Here is a 6,474-nt window from a genome sequence, read left to right on the forward strand (position 1 = left end):
GAGCAAGCTACATGGAGTAGCGGGAATTTGGATTCCACCACTCGCAACCACACATCTACATCAAGTGGGTCCTCTGCCCTTGTGAACAATGGAGGCTGAGTACTGAGGAACTCCTGGTAGGTAGCTGCCGCGGGGTGATGCTGATGGTCTCCACCACCATAGTGCTGAGGTGGTGGCTGGCGCTGAGCTAGCTGCCTCAAGATCTCATTCTGCTGAGCCATTAGCTCCTGCAGAGTGGGAGGCGGTGGCGGCGGTGGAGGAACGCGCTCATTCTGGCCACGACGCTGCCTCCCAGCCATCTGAAAAACCACATATATACTTAACACCATATCTCCAAGTTCAAGGTTTAATCGCGGCGAAAAGAGTCAAAAACAAAATGATAGATTCCAACTTAAACAAAAAGGATTTAAAAAGGCATAAATTTTTCCTTCCAAATTTAAAACTGATAACGACATCCATCAATCATGCTTCCAAGAGAGTTTATCACGGTTACATCATTTGTCCCAAAAAGACTCAACTCTATCTAGCCTAGTACCCCAAGGGTGCAAAAGCTAAGCTAGCTGCGAGGAGTCCTACCATCACCGACTTCTAACTCTGTCCCTGACACCTAGTGAGCGAACGAGGCAACACTCGACTCGGGGGAAGGTGGTCTCCCTGAGCCAGCAGTGTCCACACTAGAGGCAGGCTCCTCTCCTCCCTCGATGTCGACGTCCTCGTTGGCCTCCATATCCTGGATCTCCTGGTGATGCATATCCAAGTGCTCATTAGCCTCGGCAAGCTGCTGCTGGGTGTTAATGAGCTGATCCTCGAGAACCTCGATGGTGTTCTCCCTGGTGCCCACTAATTCCTCCAACTCTTGAATATCAGTGGATAGCTGCTCCACCTGCAAGTCCTTTTCCACCATTTTAGTGGACAAATCAACCACGAGCTCTGTAACACCCCAGGTGTTACCCAGGGTGTCCACCCCAGGGTTACCCCCTTTTCACCCATTATCACATGAAGAGTGAATTGGGCAAAGTATACCAAACTTGGAATTCTAGGTCCTAAGCAAGTGTAACCCACCTTGGATGTCATGCCCTAGCTTATCATGCACATCTAAGTGGGGATCTCCCAAAACCCTAAAGCAAAACCCCCATAGGCAATGGGAACCCTAATTGAAGCCATGATCAAAAGATCATGTAAACCTTATGATCATGGTTTGGGCCAAATAGAAAAGTTGTAATATACTTAATAACCTACAATTAATAGTAAGGAAGTACCCCCAAAAAGTTTTCAGAAAAGCCCTAAACAGTCCACCTAAGATTTAGCACAAGGGGAAATTCAGCTTTTGCCTAAGTGCAAAAACTAACCCTTGCACAAAGACTCCCCATGTTCACCTTAATCCCCTTTTCAAAACCTTTCGACCCAATTGACAAAAGGGCGCCAAATTAACCCTAGAACACCCTGGAAAGAGATGACACCTACCCTAGGGCGCTAGACACGACTTGACACCCCTTTTGTCTCGGTTCGGGCTTAGCTGACACAGCAAACTTCTCCCCTCTCTATCTCCCTACCCCGACCATATCTCGACTTGGAACTCACAGCGAAAAGATAGGATTTGGAGCAGAGAAGCAACCGTACACAGTGACTTTGCCAAGATACGCACGCTATGGCGCTCTAATCGGCCGTTGAACCATGGCAGAAGCAAGCTTCCACGTGTTCGACGCGAGCTGGCATCCGGGGGCGCGCTCAGAGCACGCCCGTGCGCGAACCCCCGCGCGCCCGCGGCCGCCCGTGACCACGCCCGCGCCACGGCTATAAAGCCCGCCCTAGTGCTTGGCTGCCTTCCCCGTTACCCCTCCGTACCTCGCCGGACTTGCCCGAGCCAGCCATTAACTCCGGCGACCTCCCCGCGACCCGCCAGTGCCGCCCGAGAGCAACCACCGTGGCCAGCCCCTCTCCCGTCCTCCTCCGTTCGATCCAAGCCCTTAGATAGCTTCCTGGTGAGGCCGTGAGACTTGCTCGAGCTTGACCCAGGGACCCTCGTCACCGGAATAGCCCAATCGTGCTCACCGGAGTTCAAGAACCCGCCGACACACGTGGACCGGGTAAGCCCCTGCACCGTTTTCCAATTCGTTGCGCGCATGGCCTCTGTGTCACCCCGTGAAGCTCCTCGTGCACCCTAATTGAACTATACCGCCGTGGTTTGGCCGGAGCAGGAGCCGACGACGACCCCCGCCGCCTGTGCTCGTGGCCAGGGTAGCTCCGACCACCTCCGACACCGACCCGCACACCGACGTGACCGTCGCGACCTCCCGGACGTCACTGACCACCCCGCCGGAGCTCTACTGCCGCCGGTAAGCCCCACCGCCGTAAACTATGCCGCGGGTACTGTTTAAGCCGGTCAGGGAGTGCGGGTTAGATTTCAGTTAAGTCCAGGGGGCTTTGCGCAATGTCAGTGACCCAAGCCAATAGTGGACCAAGGGCTGTTCTGTGAGAAAAGAAAAGGAAAAACCCCAGGGGCCTCAGCGTAAACCTGTTTTCTTTTCCATTTTCGAATTTCTTTTCTTTTTGTTATAACAGATAGCTAAATAAATGCATAACTTGAAGAATAATCATCCAAAAATGTTCAAACCAATTTTGTTAGATTCTGGAATTTATGAACTATCAGATAAAAATAATAGAACCCATGGCTTCTGTGTTCCTTTCTGAAGTTTTGAATTAAATAAGAAAACCACTCAAAACTCAATATTAGAAGGAAAAATAGGAATATTGTTTAACCAGGGTTAGAAAAATTTTGAGAAGCTTATATCTACCTACTAGACCAAGTAAAAATGTTAAACCTCTCTGTATACTCCATTTAAGTTAGTTTTACCCCTTATTCTATAATATGCTTAAGGATAAGGAAAATAGAAAATGTAATTTAATTAATGAACCAGAGAGTACCTCTATTTTTGTTAGGTTACTTATTCAATATAGTTCACTGGAAATATATATCATACCCTGTTTTAGTGTAAAATAAGTAAGATCTCTTTTGTTTTAATAAAACAAGTGAAACTTAGAAAAACTCTACAAAAATAACCCCAAGGTAAAAGCACCCCCACCCTTGGGATAACTATTGTTTTATTAGAGAGAACTTAGGAAAAATATGAAATCTGCTGTTTGACATTTTTCAAATAATAATGTAGTAGAAAGTGCCTTTTTAACATTAAACTTAAGAAAATCATAACTAAATAACCACCCCTTAGTTTTCTGTGATTTTTAGCACAGAGACCTATTATTACTATTGGATGCCAGCAAAAATAACCTTTAGGACAGAACCTACCCCCAACTAAGAGGTGTAGTGTAAAGTGGCCCATTTTGCCTAACTTTTGTTATTTTTGTTTAAAGCCTAGCCTTGGTACTTAAAGCCTCACCTTCTTAAAACAAGCTAGAATAGCCAGTGACAACCCACTGTATTTTTTACAGAATTTTTGGAAATTATTAAAACCCTGTTGAAGTTCAAACCTACCCTAGAAACCCTAAATGGAAATTAAGGAAAGGAAAATGAATAATGTGGATGAATGTTATCCTAAAACCTTTGTAATCTGTCCACTAAAATATATCAAGGCAATACCAATCCACTATGTTATTCAAAAAGAAACCTAAGCTTAAAGGGTAATAAGTCTATGTATCTATATATATACCACTAGAAGCCCCGCATGACTAAGAAAACCCTAAGTTAATTCTTGACTTAGTTTCTTTAGCTTAATGTTCCTAAATCTTGCATAATCATGACATACATGTTCATTGCATTTCGATAGACTGTAATCTCGCTGACGGAGAGTACATCCTCGTGCCGGAGCAAGGAGCTGCTCAGGAGGTAGCCCCAGACCCAGCACCCGAGCCTGCACCAGAGGACCTGCCTGCCACTGCTTTGGAAGGCAAGCCCCGGTTTTATGCATAACCTGTTATTTATGCTATTTTACTTCACTTAATGATTGTAGGATTGATTGTGCACTTAGGTGTAGGAATTGTTTGAAACCCTAGTTGCATGATCTCAGGAATCCTTTTGAGATGAATACTAGTATGACAGGTCGAGTAGTTGCTTTATTTAATTAGGATCTCGGTATAAGACGAGTGATTTTTCTAGCACTCGCGCGAGATCAGGAAATTGATTGTACCCACTTTCACACTGTCATGATACTAGTTGGTGGACAACAATCCATGGGGATTGGTTGTTCACGAGATGGAAAATGGAATAAGGATTAACGTGCGGATACCTGTGTCAAGCGTTTGAACGTACTAAACACATACCGAGAAATATGGTAAATCGGTAAGCCTAGTACCTGAGTGAACCTGCCCGCAGATTGCCCTCCTCACGCGACCTGAGACGAGGTCTCCCATTCCGGTTATGGTGGGTACAAGTGCGGTCACTGCACGACGGCCAGTCGGGGTCAGTGAGGCATTGTACGCCAAGGCGGTGAGCCCCTTTCTGTTGCCAGGGAATCGATGGGGATGGTTGATGTGTGTGGGGACGGAGTGCCCCTGCATGTCGTGTGTTTAGGTTTGCCTTGCAAGGATAAAAACTCGATTCGAATCGTCTGTTTCTCGCAGCTAATGAGACTGCTTGATCCATTGTACTGCATTGAGTAATAAGTGGAAGTATGATGAGTTGAGATAAGATGTTGATTGTTAACAATGCTTGCTACCATGTATGAGTAGATAGTCCACTTTTAGCCTTAAGAGAGTCACACTTAACTTTGACTAAGTTAAAATCTTGATTTAGAAACTCAGCTAGTGCTTTTGGCAACCAAACCCCACAGCCAAACAGCTGCATGTCTAGAGGTAGAGGAGTAGACTCCTCACACCGGGTAAGTCTAGCTGAGTATTAGTATACTCAGCCTTGCTTGTGGCATAATTTTTTATAGGTTCTCTGGAGGAGATGGTTGCTGGGATAACTTGGCCGTCCACCTTGCCACCGGGTTGGACTGTTGAGTGGGACCCTGCCTCGGCTGAGGAGGAGCATGAGGAGTGATGGGACAGGCTTCCCCATCTCTCTGTTTAAGTATCGTTAGTTTTATTCCGCTGCACTTCGAACAATGATGGTTACTTTTGCAAAACTCCGATGATGATGATGGTGATGTAATAATTTAATACTCTGGCATGTATGGTTTTATGCTTTATTGTATTTGCTCTGTGACTCACCTTCGAGTGAGATTGTGGTACTTGATCCTGTCAGTGGTCGTGTCGGACTAGATCCGAGGGATTGACGGGTTATTCCTATTTAAGTGTGGTCTAGCCTCTAAGGCGGGACTTAGGCACTTAAGTTGGAATAATTCGGGCAGTTCCGCCACAGCTGGTATCGGAGCTTGTACCACCACAGAGGAATCAATAAAATGTAAATACCATCAATTTTCTAAATAAAACTTGATAGAAACAAGGTTGGATAGAAAGTAGGACGAGCAGGATAGACCTAGGACGTGAAGCCTTAGGTAAATAGAAGGGTAGCTAGGTGGCTAAGTAACTAGGCCCTACAGGCCACTTTTTCGGGATGGGAGTTCCTCCCTACTTCTTTTATCTTATTGTGAGGTCGTTCAGGACGAGCATGCATGCATTCATGATTAAGCAAATAGATAACTGAGTAAAAGACTTAAAAACAAGATAACAACCAACTAGGTCTCCAGTGCCTTTTCATTAACTAAAGAAGGGCTGAGTTTATTTTTCCTTGTTCTTTTATAATTCTTTTTCTTTTACTTACGCTTAACCGTACACAGATGACTTCCCACGGATCCTCCGATGACGGAAATGCACTGACCCACACTGACGGACTTGCACGAGAGGGCTTTCCCCGCATTTTGTGGGAAGTACTTCAGGGGGCCGGATACACGACACCCCCTCAGTACGCGGTGCAGCAGTTCGAGAAGCACCGAGTGCCTCGCTGTAAGGTGAGGATGACCTTGGAGCCTCATCCCCTGCAGTCAGGATGGCGCTCCTTGGACTCCGAGTCTTTCGGATACCGAGCAGAGGACACGATCGAGGCGATCGCTCTGCATGGACTGACTACCTTCTGCGGATTCCATCCTTTGGAGCTGGCTACCCACCCCATTGGCTTGTTCCCCGCTGAGAGGGAGGACGACCCAATGTGGAAGGATCGGGTGGAGCATGCCAAGGATATCTGGGCCATCTACCCAGGACAGACCGCGCACTTGACTGTACGGTGCATGAATGCCCTGTACCGTCTGCAGGTGATGCGCGGTGAGGCAATGTCCCATCTGATGGCGCTGCTGGAGGCAACAAAGATTACGTTGGATAACAGAGAGGAACTCGTGGTTGACTTGTCTCAAGAAATGGTGGAGAAGGACTTGCAGGTGGAGCAGCTATCCACTGATATTCAGGAGTTGGAGGAGCTGGTGGGCACCAGGGAGAACACCATCGAGGTTCTAGAGGATCAGCTCCTTAACACTCAGCAGCAGCTCGCTGAGGCTAACGAGCACCTGGACATGCACCACCAGG

Source organism: Zea mays, chromosome 5 (assembly GCF_902167145.1).
Source record: "Zea mays cultivar B73 chromosome 5, Zm-B73-REFERENCE-NAM-5.0, whole genome shotgun sequence".
Lineage (NCBI taxonomy): Eukaryota > Viridiplantae > Streptophyta > Magnoliopsida > Poales > Poaceae > Zea > Zea mays.